The sequence below is a fragment of the Leucoraja erinacea genome, chromosome 1 (genome assembly GCF_028641065.1).
Source record: "Leucoraja erinacea ecotype New England chromosome 1, Leri_hhj_1, whole genome shotgun sequence".
NCBI classification, from domain to species: domain Eukaryota; kingdom Metazoa; phylum Chordata; class Chondrichthyes; order Rajiformes; family Rajidae; genus Leucoraja; species Leucoraja erinaceus.
The window spans coordinates 159,916,338-159,933,030 of record NC_073377.1 but is presented as its reverse complement, the minus strand read 5'-3'; the positions used below and the strand labels follow the sequence as shown (position 1 = coordinate 159,933,030).

The 16,693-nt window shown below is 42.9% G+C and overlaps 1 protein-coding gene across 2 annotated transcripts in view; it reads left to right on the top strand.

Annotated features, from left to right (window-relative positions):
- sh3d19 (SH3 domain containing 19) overlaps window positions 1–16,693 on the top strand; it is a 140,636-nt gene that overhangs the window by 41,430 nt on the left and 82,513 nt on the right. The gene's annotated exons all lie outside the window — the stretch shown is intronic.

The following is a 16,693-nucleotide window of genomic DNA, read 5'->3' as shown; positions in this document are numbered from 1 at the left end:
TATTTATAGCGTCTGCAAAAAAAGTGACATCATTTGTGCCACGTGATGATTTAATTACACTTGACAGTTTACAATGTCATTCAAGATTTAACGGGAAAGCTCGGGAGACGGACAAGTCACTCGCACAAATAACGGAAATGCCGAGTACCGTGGGAACTCTTTGTCTACCCCCCGTTATATCGTGTGATATCGTGCTAGACCACGACCACTTCACTCTGGCTACATCTTGCGTCAAGTCGCCCCGTGAAAAAGGTTTACTGAACTTTTACAAAAAGTGATGTCAAGAGTCTAAAACAGGGGTGGGGAACCTGCGGCCTTCTAGGCCATTAAGAGCAGCCTTTTGAATGAATTCAAATTTTGTAGAACAAATCCTTTTATTTTTATTTAAGTGGGAACTGCAGATGCTGGAAAATCGAAGGTAGACAAAAATGATGGAGAAACTCAGCGGGTGAGGCAACATCTATCTATCGGGTCTGAAGAAGGGTCTCGACCCGAAACGTCGCCTATTTCCTTCGCTCCATAGATGCTGCCTCACCCGCTGAGTTTCTCCAGCATTTTTGTCTACCTTTTATTTTTCTTAATATGTTTTTGTTCATCTTTTATTATTTTTATTTAATCTTAATATGAACATATTTTAAATGGCAAAGAGTAAAAGAAGATTCAACAAAATAATCCTCCCCGACTGAAGGCCACAATTAAAACATTAGTAAGTCATGAGGGCTATTTTAACAAAATAATGTATATTTTGAGGTACAGGTGCACAACCTTTTATCCGAAAGCCTTGGGACCAGACACTTCTCGGATTTCGGAATTTTTCGGATTTCCGAATGGAATATTTTTAGCGTAGATTAGGTAGGTTGCGCGGGCGGCTTGAAAAGTCTGGAGCGGCTGCCTCCTCCCCGGAGACCGGGGAATCATTGTAAATCATTGTATAAATGTAGTCAGTTAGTTTGGAGGGGGGGTATGTGGTTGGGGGGGGGGGGGGGGGGGGGGGGGGGGTGAAGGGGGAAACTTTAATTCTTAGTCCCCTACCTGGTTGGAGAGGCGGGGAGCGGGCAATGCCTTACTGGGTCGCCGTGCAGTAAGCTCCGGAGCGCTGTTGCCGCCGACTCCCAACATCGCGGAAATGGGGGCTGCGGGCGTCCGACCGCGGGCCACGCTGGATTTGGAGCGCTTGCAGCCAGGGGTAGAGTTGCCGGGGTCGGAGCTACAACCAGCGCCACCCGGACTAAGAACATTTAAGCAATGATTTACAGATGTTTAAGTGTCTCCCCGGTCTCCGGGGAGGAGGCAGCCGCTACAGTAGTACAGACCTGGGTTGACCGTGGGTCATTTCGGGTCAAGTTTGGCGCCAAACGCGAGCTTTGGTGTGCAGACGACATCCTGGAAAAAATGTCCGGTTTTCGGAGCTTTTCGGTTTCCGGAACTCCGGATAAAAGGTTGCGCACCTGTATATCTAATTGAAGTTTCTTGGATGCGGCCTTATTAGATTACAGCTAACTTAATGCAGCATTCCAACATGAAAAGGTTCCCCACCCCTGGTTTAAAACAAATTAGATTTGTGTAACTAATGTCTTGCTCTTCTGGAAAGGCGGAAGCTACTGTGTTTCTGAACTCAAAGATGTGTTAGCAATGCAGATTCTTGGAGTGTTCCTCGTTGACTGGATAGCAATTGAACGTTTTGTAGTGACTTGGAGAAAGAGTATAAAGCAAAAAAAATGGTAAATACACCCAACTGGTCTTCAAATTGGTTTCAGTTATGTCCACCTGCCCTATAAAGCATCTTGGGCACAAGAGAAGGTAGACAAAAAATGCTGGAGAAACTCAGCGGGTGAGGCAGCATCTATGGAGCGAAGGAAATAGGTGACGTTTCGGGTCAAGACCCTTCTTTGGAAGGAACTGCATCTGTGGTTCCTTCTTAAACTTGTGCATAAAGGAGATGGTTCGGCATAACTACGACACTGAAATGAATTGTTAGCCCAACATTCTTTTGTGACAATTGATTCTGCATTGATAAAGTCGAGAGCATTATCTTTTACATCATGAATTATACCGAAACCAGTTGGGGAATACTTATTTTCAATAGTGTGGATCTTGCAAGTAATTACCTACACACCTCAAAGTTCCAGAAGACCAGAGGACATTGGCCATGTCCATCTCAATAGTCACCACATAGGAATAGCAGTGAAAGGATCCACCAAGATAATGAAAGCAGAAATTGCTGGAAACACTAGCAGATCTGGCAGCACCCTGTAAAAGGAGAATCAGAGATAAAGTTTCAGGCTGAAAACCTTCATGAGAACTGGGAAATGAAGCAAAGTAATAATTTTAAATTGCGGAGAAGGTGGTAAAGGGCTGAATAAGATAAAGGAATTAGGGTGAGACGAGGGTTCCAGTGAGGATAAGCTGAGGAAGAAGCTAGCCGGCAGATAGGTTAACGAGAGCAGTTAGAGAGAGGATATAAAACTTGTGAAATGATGCAATTAGAGAAAGAGAATGTGAGCAAAGGGATTTAAATGCTGGAGAGTGGTAGGATATGCCTATCGGGTTAGGCTGTGCTAATGGACAGAGCAAAACTAAACCAGGGTTACAGATTGATGACCAAGTGTTGAACTGGTCAGTTCGAAAAACCCCCCAGAGAAAAATGGGTAACATGAAAGTTCAAATTGAAGATTGGCGCTGGAGGGCTATAACGTGGCCCAGGGAGAAAATTAAGTTCTGTTCCACAATCTTTTTGCAGTGTCTTGTTCCAACAGTGTAGGAGGCCACAGGCATATTGGTCAAGGGGAAATGGAGAATTCATGTGACTTTTAACTGGAAACTTGGGATCGCACTGGCAGATGACTTAAAGATGCTTGCCAAAGTAGTCACCTGCTGTACAAGTTGGTTTCTCCGGTGTTAGAGGGCACTCGTTGTTTGCAAAGTTATTGCACATGCCACTTGAACTGATTTGTGGAAATATTAATAGGTCCCGGCATTTCACGTAATGTAGTATTTTAACTGGATTGAAAATGTACATCTGTTCATTTTTATTATGTGCCCGTTTAATGTTTACATCATTCAGCTTGCAATTTAATTGATGGCAATTCTCCACGAAACCTGATTTGTTTGTTGAGTGGTGCCCATGTACACTGAAATCTTTGTCCCACGGAAAATTTGGAGAAACAAAATGTGCACGCACATCTGTGCCAACTGGCTGGAGCCCTTAATTTGACAGCATTGCAGTACATTTCTTTTACTGCAACGAAGAGTTTCAGTACCAATTAATGAATGGGTTAGATGGAGGCGATCCAAAGGAGTCAATCTGAAATCGCTGCCTTTATGGTGGAAGAACGCAATCACTGCAACCACTTTTGAGCTCAGGCAGCATCCGGGAAAGATCAGAAAATACATTTTGGCTCTGGATCACAGACGGGTATCACGTCATTACAAAATAAGCAGGGGGAGAGATGCAGAAATACACCACAGTTACACATATTGAAAAGTAAATGGAATGACCTCCGCTGTGTTAAATGACGAGCAGGAAATAGTTAAACGACCAAAGTGGCATTAAAAAGAAAGGCATCAAAGAGTACAAAAAGTTCTTAATGAGACGCAGTGTGAATAGCTGAAGCAGTGGTGAAGGCCATGTAGGGCTGCTGGTCTAATTAAAAACCGGACATGCTTCAATGCTGAACTAATCTAGTTATATGAGTGAAGCTGGTTGACAGCAGATTTCCATGTTCTACTATCGTATTTTCAGATGTGAAAATTGGAACATTTTGAAATGGACAACAAACTGTTCATCAGTCTGAGAAGAGTTTCCATCCAAATATTGTCTGTCCTTCTCTCTCCACTGATGCTGTCTGACCATCTGAGTTCCTCCAGTTGTTTGCTTTCTGCCCCTGAAATAGGTTATTGTTTTGCTGTCCAACTTTTTTTTTTTTTGGAACTGTTTATTTCAATTGTGGTGACATATTTTACCGCTCGTAACAATTGGAAACTTAACATCGTTAATTAAATTAATGGACTGCAAAATACAGAGGATATCCCAAGTATTAATGTTCCTATATTAATGTCAGATTATAAAATCATAGAAAATAGGTGCAGGAGTAGGGCATTCGGCCCTTCGAGCCAGCACCACCAATCAATATGATCATGGCAGATCATCCAGAATCAGTATTGTGTTCCTGCTTTCTCCCCATATCCCTTGATTCCATTAACCCTAAGAGCCATATCTAACTCGAGCTTTACCAAGTCAAGAGTCAAGTCAAGAGAGTTTATTGTCATGTGTCTCAGATAGGACAATGAAATATCTAACTCTCTCTTGAATACATCTGAAAACTGTTACATTGATATGCTCTCAATTAGGGATAACACCTATATAACACCATCTTCTGTTCTATTCTATTAATATATAAAACTCTCGTGCCATCCGACCGGCTGCCGTCCGGCTGCCTTTCTGCCTTTTGATTCGTTGACGGCTGCTCCTTCCTATCAGCTTCCAACACATTTCGAAACAAGTGGCTCAGCACTTCAACTCCCCCTCCCACTCCGCCTCCGACCTCTCTGTCCTGGGTCTCCTCCATGGCCACAGCGAGCAGCCCCGGAAATTGGAGGAACAGCACCTCATATTCCGTTTGGGGAGTCTGCACCCCGGGGGCATGAACATCGAATTCTCCCAATTTTGTTAGTCCTTGCTGTCTCCTCCCCTTCCTCAGCCCCCCTGCTGTCTCCTCCCATCCCCCAGCCTTCTGGCTACTCCTCCTTTTCCCTTTCTTGTCCCCACCCACCCCTGCCCCCGATCAGTCTGAAGAAGGGTTTCGGCCCGAAACGTTGCCTATTTCCTTCGCTCCATAGATGCTGCTGCACCCGCTGAGTTTCTCCAGCTTTTTTGTGTACACTTCGAAACAAAGTTGCAAGACAGGAACACTCTGAACTTTTCACTGCTGCAGCAGGCAGGGGAGGTGCAATTGGAATTTTTTTTCAAGTCACTGCTGAGGGAGGCAGGGGAGTGCTGGAATCTTACATTTGGGAACGGCTTCAGTTCCGTTGGAGGAGACGGGTGCATGGTGGAATATTGGGTTGGGGGATCACACCATTGGGGGAGCAGACCCAACGGGTCTGCACTTGGTCTAGTATATACATATTTTACCGCTCAATATTCTATGTTCGCTCTTCTGGGGAGATGCTAACTGCATTTCGTTGTCTCTGTATTGTACACTGCACAATGACAATAAAGTTTGAATCTGAATCTGATCTGACAAGAGCCACAGTGAGATTGGAGTAGTGAGTAGTGAGTATGTCTAGATTGGGTATAGCCTTTGGAATTATTATAGTGATGAATTTCAGAAGGTTTCAGCACACCAGTTCCCATAAAGCACGTTGGGTTTGATTTGCTATTTAAAAAAAAAAAGAGTTTTATACCATACAAATGGTGTGATTAAGCTAGAGAGAGAATAGAACAGATTCATAAGGAGGTTGTCAGTATTGGATAGTTTTTTATAAGGAGAGACTGGATAGGTTGGGACTGTTTTCCCTGGAGCGAAAGAGTGACTTTATAGAAGTTTATATAATCATGAGGGAGCATTAATCATGTGGATGACCGCAGTCCTTTTCCCCAAGGGAGGGGGATCTAAAACTAGAGGGCATAGATTTAAGGTGACTAGAGAAAGATTTAAAGGCGACCAGAGGGACATGTTTTCCCTCGGAGGGCCGAACCGGAGGAAACTAGAAGTCTGTACCATTACAAATTTTAAAGGACATTCAGAAAGGTTTATAGTTAGGAGAGGTTTATGAGAAATGGGCCAAATGCTGACAAATGGAACTTGCTCAGGAAATGATCTTGGTCACAAGGACAAGTTGGGCTGGAGGACCAGTTTCTATTCTGTACGATTTTAAATGTTTCATAAAACACTTATATTTAATCTAATTACAATATTCAAACTCTATAATACGGTTTCAAAGAACTTTCAGGAAATAAGTCCCACAGACTAGAATGAAATATTTCCTCCATATTTCTATATTTCATAGGAGGCCATTTTTGGCCCATCAAGTGTGGGCCATCCCATCCCATCCCATTCCCCCACTAATTTCCCCTATAACCTGTTCTTCCCATGTTCTTAGCAACTTCCCCCAAATACTACTTTAGTCATGTACACACTAAAGACAGTTTATGGAGACCAATTAATTTACCAACTATCACACCATTGAAATGTGGGAAGAAACTAGAGCATTTGGGAAAAACACACATGATCACAGGGTCAACTTGCAAACTCTGCACGGCCAACACAGGAGGTCAGGATCACTGGACCTACTAAGCTGCATCACTGTCCTGTCCAAAACAAGGTTGTGTTCAAAATGACAGATAATACATCAAATTATTTAAATACAAAAATTGTGAAGTTTCAGAAGGTTCTGTTAAAGCCCTGCCCCACTGTACGAGCTAATTCAAGAGTTCTCCCGAGTTTCCCCTGATTCGAACTCGGAGCATTACGGTAATAGCCGCTCGTAGGTACTCGGGGCTCTCGTGGACATTTTTCAACCTGTTGAAAAATCTTCACGAGCTTACCGCGTTTCCCGAGTACCTGCCGTTAGTGTTACGAGCCGCTAAGAGACGTCCCGAGCTCCGACGTACCTGCTACATACGTTCTACGTGCTTACCACGAGTTAGATTTTTTTTTTTTTTAACTCGGGAGAGCTCTTGAATTATCTCGTACAGTGGGACAGGCCCTTTAGTAGGAGCAGGGAAAATCAACATGAGGGCACAAAATGACTCTCAAGTCTTCTGTGCGCGCAACACCGTATCCACTTCTATCAACGTTCATTGATTTATTGATCTGCCATTTCTGTAAAACTGTGTTTTTGAGTTTTATTTTATCCTTGGAAAAACTGTGGTTTTGTATTGTACATCTGTGCAACATTATTTTGAAGAACTGGTGTCCAGTTACATTTTCAGCTTGCATTCAGTTCCCTTTGATCTTGAGGCTTACTTACGAGCGTTGTCGGTTTTGTTGGATGTTTAGGATGAGGCTATGTAAGCACAGACTTAAAAAAAACATTTTAGAATAAAATTAGTCCAGAAACTCTCATAGCCATTGGTTTTTGACTAGTATTTGCTTCATTTTTATTGCACTGATCACTACTGATAACTCCCAGTTCAACACTACTAGGTAATTTTTTTCCCCCACAAAAGTCCTAGGAATCTGGGTTATTTTGCAAAGCTGCTCCCAGATAATCTAAACACAAACAAAACGTGACATGGCTCTTGTTTGCAAATGCAGATTTCCTCATTATAAGAAACTAAGTACATTCTCTATCATCAACCTTTAGAAATTCAATAGGTGACAAATGCAATATAGTGGAATTTATTTTCCATCATTTCATACAGTGATGACAATACTGTAACTGACATCACTTCTCAATGCAGATGAGTTTTATTCATCTTCAGTCATTTCATTGCCACAAGTGCTAGCGATAATGTTTTTTTTTAATCCTCAATAGGCAATAGGTGCAGGAGTTGGCCATTTGGCTCTTTAAGCCAAATGATTCAATGTGATCATCCCCAATCAGTCCCCAATCAGTATCCCGTTCCTGCCTTCTCCCCATATCCCCTGACTCCACTATCTTTAAGTCCTATCTAGCTCTCTCTTGAAAGTATCCAGAGAACCTGCCTCCACTGAGGCAGAGATTTCCACAGACTCACCACTCTCTGTGAGAAAAAGTGTTTCCTCGTCTCCGTTCTAAATGGCTTACTCCTTATTCTTAAACTGTGACCCCTGGTTCTGGACTCCCCCAACATCAGGAACATCTTTCCTGCCTCTAGTGTGTCCAAGCCCTTAACGATCTTATATATGTTTCAATTAGATCCCCTCTCTTCCTTCTAAACTCCAGAGTGTACAAGCCCAGCTGCTCCATTCTCTCAGCATAGGACAGCCCCGCCATCCCGGGAATTAACCTCGCTAGGGTTAGATCAGAGATTTGAATATTACTGAAATGTATGATTTTGGTATTCCACGGTTAACATATTGGGAGCTGGAAGCATCTGTGAACTTGTCCTGTATTCATACATGCCTTTTCTTAATGACACACAGAATCTGAATCGGAAGGTAACTAGTCTTGATTCCCAGTGTACTAGGCTTCACTCTTTCTTAAGAATATATACTATGTGCTTTTGTCTTGATTTCATCAGTAGACAATAAAACTGATGAAGGATAATCCATTTTTACACAAGTGGTTTATGCTTTATTATGTTGAAAGTCCAATATTATCTTCAGTTGGAAAGTAAATAGTTAACGTTTCTTGGACAACAAACAACAGAAGGATAATGGGTTTATAGTTCAGTACAGCTTGTTATGTGTCGCAGATGTATGAAGCATGCAAGCAATGGTTCCTGAAGCAAAGCAATGGTTCCTGAAACACACAGCCAAAAAGAAATTCCATTGAAAATGTTTTGCAGATGGAAGTTATCATACAAATGGATGTTGACAGTTTTGCTGTGCAAGTCTTGAATCATTTAAATGGGGAAAAAGTTAATTGTTAATTATAATTCACGTATACTCACTCCATTCAGGAATGGAAAAAATGTGTAATCATTTAGCAAGGGCAGAATTTACACTTCTATACTGTTTGCCCGATGGGAACTCCATAGACATTAATGAGAGGCCATCACTGCATCTATCCTCTTTCTCTAGCTGACCAATGCTTTTTGGCACTGAGACTCCATGAATATAAAATTGCTAAAAAAATAATTGACTATTGCGTAAATTTTTTATGGGCATTTTGTTGCTTCTCTTCAGATCAGAAAGTGGAATTGTTTTGGCTTGTACTTCTCTGCAGCTTTTGTCATTCATCCAGGCTGGGGTTGAAATGAGGTCTGTGTTCTTAAAAAGGCCCGCATCTTAGAAAGTCTCTGATGTTAAAGTGCTCCATCTAATAGTTTGATTGGAAACATAATTATGGTGCAGCTATGGTTGGAAAAACCAATTGAGGCTCGATTTCAAACTCGAGGCATGAATTTGAATTACAATTAGAACTGTTAACAACAGTTAAGGGGTTGGACAGGCTAGATGCAGGAAGATTGTTCCCGATGTTGGGGAAGTCCAGAACAAGGGGTCGCAGTTTAAGGACAAGGGGGAAATCTTTTAGGACCGAGATGAGAAAAACATTTTTCACACAGAGAGTGGTGAATCTGGAATTCTCTGCCACTGAAGGTAGTTGAGGCCAATTCATTGGCTATATTTAAGAGTGAGTTAGATGTGGCCCTTGTGGCTAAAGGGATCAGGGGGTATGGAGAGAAGGCAGGTACAGGATACTGAGTTGGATGATCAGCCATGATCATATTGAATGGCGGTGCAGGCTCGAAGGGCCGAATGGCCTACTGCTGCATCTATTTTCTATGTTTCTATGTTAGAATTAACAGTAAACAATACTTTTGGATTCTTGGAATATAACCAAAATAATTGGAAATGTGATTAGTAGTTTAATGGAATGATAAACAATTCCTTAAACCAAGTCTGGATGTTGTCCGTGTGACAAGTAAACAAAATAGTTGTGGAAGGCGTCATAGAAAATATTTTAACAGATTGGTTTGTGGACAGCTCCATCCATAAGAAATCTGTAAAAAATTTCAATATAGACTTTATTCAGGTAATAAATATATATACAATACATGAACCGTGCAAAAAATTCATCCGACATTTTCAGAGGCTATATAAATTGTTCAATACAGTCTATATACATTGCTCAAATTTCACGAATCTGTTCCCCACTCGTGTGGCCGTAAGAAATTGCAGTGAATTGTGGACGCAGCCCAGACCATCACACAAACCAGGCTCTCTTCCATTGACTCCATTTATACCTCATGCTGCCTCGGCAAGGCCAGCAGCATAATCGACGAGTGGCACCCTAACCATTCCCTCTTCTCTCCTCCCCCATCAGTGTAAAAACGCACACCTCCAGATTCAGGGACCGTTTCTTCCCAGCTTTTGTCAGGCAACTGAATCACCCGACCACAACTAAAGAACAGCTGGAGGAAACCCACACAGTCACAGGGAGTACATGCAAAATCTACACCGATAGCACCCAAGGTCAGAATCGATCCTGGGCCTCTGGGGCTTTGAAACAACAGTTCTACCAGCTGTGTCTCTGTGCTACACTTCAGCTGTTGTTCAGCTGGAGTGGACCGCTCATTAGTTCAGCAGCTGCAGCCCTTCATCCACAGTAATTGGAGAAGCTCCGAGCTTATTATAGAATGTTATGGATCTCAATGCAGAAGAAATCTGCTTGTTTCACCTGTATTAGACGCATCTGATCTCATTACCCATTATTTTAATGATGCTCCCGTTAATATTTCCTTCGGATTTTTATTATGGTTATTTTAACTTTGGTTTTAGTGAAACTAGTTTAGTTTTGGGGATATGATGTGGGATAAGGCCCTTCGGCCCAGAGTCCATGCCGATTTATATCCTACACACCAAGGACAATTTACAGAAGCCAATTAACCTTCAAACCTGCACGTGTTTGGAATGTGGGAGGAAACTGGAGCACCTGGAGGAAAATCACGCGGTCACAGTGAGAATGTACAAACTCCATACAGACAGCATGCTTTAGTCGGGATAGAACCTTGGTCTTTAGCGCTGTAATGCCCTGTCCCACTTAGGAAACCTGAACGGAAACCTCTGGAGACTTTGCGCCCCACCCAAGGTTTCCGTGCGGTTCCCGGAGGTTTTTGCCAATCTCCCTACCTGCTTCCACTATCTGCAACCTCCGGCAACCACCTCTGGGAACCGCACGGAAACCTTGGGTGGGGCGCAAAGTCTCCAGAAGTTTCCGTTCAGGTTTCCTAAGTGGGACAGGGGCTTTAGGCAGCAACTCTACTCGCTGCGCCACTGTGCTGCACCATATATACCTCAATTGCTTATCTTCCACTATTCCCTCTTTATGTTTAATGCTCGGCTCTTGTTTACTTAGCAGCACCAATGTTCAAGTTTCAGACTTTGCAGACACATCAGAGCAGAAATGCAGTATTGTGAATGAATTATCCCTGGCATCTCAGGTAATATTTACCTTGTCCTGAACATTGATACAAGCAGATTATTAGTTCATTATCATACTATTTGCTGAAGATAACTTTCACTCAACTTGCCGCAGCAAAATAGTGCACAGTGATCATTCCAATGCCTTGAAGAGAGTGTGAAGAAGTTTAAAACAAGTCTTTATTTCCTTTCTTAGTTGTATTTCAGAATTATTCTAGACGTGGACTGTAGACCTGCTGCTTGTCCTGTTGTTCTCATCTGTTCAGTTGTTTGTCATAAAATCATTTCATCTCTTGTTTGAGATGTCGGAACATCGAAAATAGGCGCACGAGGAGGCCATTCGACCCTTCTAGTCAGCACTGCCACTCATTGTGATCATGGCTGATTGTCCCCAATCAATAACCCGTGCCTGCCTTCTCCCCATATCCCTTGATTCCACTAGCCCCTAGAGCTCTATCTAACTGATTGCAACTATTTGGCTTGCAGGTGGTCAAAACACATGACAGTTGTGGTCTCGGCACTGCTTTTTCCGCACCGCTACCGTGCATTTCTAAGATTACCCAGCAGTTCATGTTATTTATTTGTCACTTTTGTGTTTCTACTGATTTGAAGCTAGTGGCACATGTGGGGGCACATGAAGGCAGCTGTGGGTAGCGTGGACTCGGAGAATACTTGTGTGTAGCATTTCATTGTCTGCACTGACCACAGCTACCCACGAGCTGGAAGACGTTGCATGTCAGCAGCAGCAGAAGTATATTCTGCCACAATCTGTGACCATGTGGAATAGCTCACTCTACCTTAAACCAAGGCTTCAATCAGGGTGCAGTGGAAGTGTCACAAAGCCCACAATGGAGCACTTCCAGACATAATCTAAACACTTTGTTGACCTGCTGAAGCTATGTAATGCGTGCTCAATAGTAGAAATGGGATGATGTCGACAACAAAGAGATTCTATACCCATTGAATTGCATTTAAACCCAGCAGTTTTAGTGTACAGAGGTGTCTGTGAAGGTGATGATCATTTAAGCAAAAATGCATTATGGAGTTTTCGAGACATCTCCATCCTTCATGATGTCAAATCTCAGCACATGAAAACAAAAGTGAATTCAACTTGGATTTCATCAGGTCCAGCTGCCTTTACATCTGGTGTTTCCATGCACCATCTCCATATGGTCCAAATTATTGGATCTTCCAGTTCACATCAAATAGTTTTTTTCTTCAGTTGTTTGATTATTTGCATTCGACAATATGGACCAGATGGCAAAATATTCTCTCCCACAGTTAGATGGGCAGTGCAGTCAGTGGACAGGATTGAACCAGTATTGCTAAACTCCCAAAACAAAACAAATGCCATGGGTGTACTAATGTTGTTAGTAATGTCCCCTGTCCCACTCAGGAAACCTGAACGGAAACCTCTGGAGACTTTGCGCCCCACCCATGGTTTCCGTGCGGTTCCCGGAGGTTACAGGTGGTTGCCGGAGTTTGCAGGTAGTGGAAGCAGGTAGGGAGACTAACAAAAACCTCCGGGAACCGCACGGAAACCTTGGGTGGGGCGCAAAGTCTCCCGAGGTTTCCGTTAGTTCTCAGGGGCATTAGTTCTTAGTTCTCTGATTTATTTCTCCACCAGATCTTTCATCTTTTCGGCTTATTTACCTTTTATTTTTTGACTTGTTAGTGTTCTGAAGCTGTTGTTCAGGTTAATTTGAAGTATGGTTTGATAGGCAACAGGCTGTACAAGAATCTGAATGTTATTTGTATCATACCTGTCCACATTTCATCAAACTGGGACACCAAGGGCAAATAATGGCACCGACATTCAAAAGGCTGTATTGACACAGTGCAGCAAGATGTCATCTGGGTTTTTCTACCTGTAAGCATTTGCGGACTGGAACTGAACATTGAGCAATTAGGAAACATTCACCCTTCTGACAAAGTAATGGAAGGAAAGTCATTGCTCAAGCAACTGGGGCAAGTCGGCTACAGATTGAGGACCTAATACTGTGGTATTAATCCTTCTACGAGCACAACATGTTCTTTGGTGCAAAGTATGTCTCCGGACTTTGGAGTGTTTACCCTTGATGGCCATTGTCGTCAGTTTTACCAGGGTGCCTTGATGCCACATTCAGTTAGACATAGAAACATAGAAATTAGTGCAGGAGTAGGCCATTCGGCCCTTCGAGCCTGCACCGCCATTCAATATGATCATGGCTGATCATCCAACTCAATATCCCGTACCTGCCTTCTCTCCATACCCCCTGATCCCCTTAGCCACAAGGGCCACATCTAACTCCTTCTTAAATATAGCCAATGAACTGGCCTCAACTACCCTCTGTGGCAGAGAGTTCCAGAGATTCACCACTCTCTGTGTGAAAAAAGTTCTTCTCATCTCGGTTTTAAAGGATTTCCCCCTTATCCTTAAGCTGTGACCCCTTGTCCTGGACTTCCCCAACATCGGGAACAATCTTCCTGCATCTAGCCTGTCCAACCCCTTAAGAATTTTGTAAGTTTCTATAAGATCCCCTCTCAATCTCCTAAATTCTAGAGAGTATAAACCAAGTCTATCCAGTCTTTCTTCTTCATAAGACAGTCCTGACATCCCAGGAATCAGTCTGGTGAACCTTCTCTGCACTCCCTCTATGGCAATAATGTCCTTCCTCAGATTTGGAGACCAAAACTGTACGCAATACTCCAGGTGTGGTCTCACCAAGACCCTGTACAACTGCAGTAGAACCTCCCTGCTCCTATACTCAAATCCTTTTGCTATGAAAGCTAACATACCATTCGCTTTCTTTACTGCCTGCTGCACCTGCATGCCTACCTTCAATGGCTGGTGTACCATGACACCCAGGTCTCGCTGCATCTCCCCCTTTCCCAATCGGCCACCATTTAGATAATAGTCTGCTTTCCCGTTTTTGCCACCAAAATGGATAACCTCACATTTATCCACATTTAACAGTTAAATGCTGTCTTGATGCCAAAGGCACTCATTGTCACCTACCTCTTGAATTCAGATTTCTGGACCAAAGCTTAGTTTAAATTTTAGTTTGGAGATAGTGTGGAAACAGCCCCTCCCTGCAAACCTGCACGGAATGTGGGTGGAATCCTGGAGGAAACCCACATAGTCACGGGAGAACGTACAAACTCTGTACAGACGGCGCCCATAGTCAGAATCGTACTCTGGTGTCTGGCACTGAAGGCAGCAACTCTACCGTTGCACGACTGTGCCACCTGCCACTGATGCAACAGTTTGGTACTATACACGTGTGTACTATACACATGCATTATGACATCTGATATAGTCCTAGGAAGAGGAGCTAGCCCCAGTGCCGTCCAATTTCAGAGCTGTGATGAAATCTGGAGCAGTAATTCTGGTGAAAATAAGATTGGGTATTGATGAGCAAGTTATTGGTGAGTAGGTGCCTCTTAAATGTTGACAGCAGCTCCCGCCTCCACTAATAAGTGAGAATAGTGCGGTTTGGGGAATAATGAGTGACATGAACAATTAAATAGCTAATGGAAGGAGCAGACTTTTATGGTCATCCCCATCCTCAATACTGTAATGCCCCTGTCCCACTTAGGAAACCTGAACGGAAACCTCTGGAGACTTTGCGCCCCACCCAAGGTTTCCGTGCTGTTCCCGGAGGTTGCAGGTGGTTGCTGGAGGTTGCAGGTAGCGGAAGCAGGTCGGGAGACTGACAAAAACCTCCGGGAACCGCACGGAAACCTTGAGTGGGGCGCAAAGTCTCCAGAGGTTTCCGTCCGTGTTTCCTAAGTGGGACAGGGGCATTAGGGCCACCAATCAAGTGCTAGAGACCAGACTCAAGCATTCACATCCGTGTTAGGACCAATATGCCAAATAGATGATCCATGGCATGGAGCATATTCCACATAGTGCAAGAAATGTCAGTGTGGTCCTGTGCAGTGTTGACCAGCTCTGGAACGCAGGTTCTCAGTATAACAACTGTGTTGTTGCTTGGTCCCATAGTCTTCCCTGGAGCCTGAGCCACAAGCCTTTTTTAAATCTTGTGGAGTGAATCGGAATGTCTGGCATCTGTTTTTATGATTGTGGTGCTCTCTGGGATGGTCTCCTGCTCATATTTTCTACTAACCAAATATAAATTCCACAGCAGCCGAGGTGGAATATGAACCGTGCCCTAAATTGTCCAGGTCTCTGCATTACTGGCCCAGGAACTTAGCTACCTCAACCTTCCAGTACCCACCCTACTAGAAGTAAAAAATGTGGCAGATCTTCTTATTGTTCTTGTTAAAAATAGCACTGATTTTGCTGAATGATATTATTGCACAGACCTTTGAAATTATTTGTTTTTCTAATTTCTTCTTCTTATTATTGTTTTTCTAATTTTCTTCTTATTATTATTATTTAAGGCACGTTTTCATATTTAAGGAAGACAGTCGAAAATATTTTCTCTTGTGTTACAGTAAGAAGCATGTATTTCCAATTATCTGTGGTTATTTTTTTTTCAAAAATGTCCCCACCCTGTAAAAAGCAGCTTCACCACATGCTTTCCATATCGAGTCAGCCAAACATACCACAGGCTGCAGGTAGGCAGGCTTTGTAAGAGCAACGTCACTCTCTTAATGGGAGGTGCAGTTTGGCACTCTTTGTGAAAGCGAATATGCTTGTGTCCCTAATGCTCAGTCCATTAATTCTCATGGGTTTAAACCTGCAGTATATGTTGTTTCACATCCGAATCATTATAGTAATAATAAACCACTCACGCATATTCCTTGTTGATTTTTCCTTGGGTAGACCCACCTGTGTGCAGATGAAATATATCTCTGCTGTTTGCGTCATTTCCACCACGCTACTTAATAATTAATGACTTCATATTAACCACCGTCTGTGCCAACGACCTTGGCTTCTCACCTAGTTTCCCCATGAATAAAAGTGAAATGACACATACTTGTGAGCACAACTCAACACAAATCTTTTGAGATGTAATTTCTGGAGTAAAGTATGTAATGTGACATCTGTCCCAGCGGTAGAATCTGGGGAATTGGCAGAAACTTTGAATGCAGTGTTTTCTTATGCAATTTGAGCTCTCCCCTCTCTTTCCAAAACCCTACTTTTGCTGCCAGTGGGAATGATGTCAGAAAATGTCGCAATTGAAATAGTGGTTTATTTTTTGCAAGGATTTATACCATGTCATTCCTTCGACACTTGGTGAGTAGAGCTGGGCAGATTCGAGAGCTTGAGTTCAATATTTTCTTTGCACTGTATTTGTTGTTCACTATTGGTGTGCACTATTGGTGTGCACTTTTAGCATCTAGTAGGTTTGTGCATAGCTCACAAACTGACAGATAATTGTTTAACTGTTAACTCAAAATGGAAAAAATCTGGCAGCTGGCTAGAGGACAGGAGTATATCCTGCTAGTTGTTACTGCCCAGGAGTAAAGGGATGCTCACCAACATGAAGATACAGTATACGGGGAGATGGCCTTTGGAGATTCAAGGTTAAATAAAGATGGGATTGTCTGGAGTTTTTCATATTGCCTTTCAGGCCTTCTACATCTGACAATTCCCTTAGTTTAGAGATACAACATTTGAAATCTTAACTGAGTTTAGATCTAGATCTATGTTATTCCACTTGTACATCCACTCCCTACACACTAGGGGCAATTTGCATTGGCCAATTAACCTACAAAACTCGCATAGC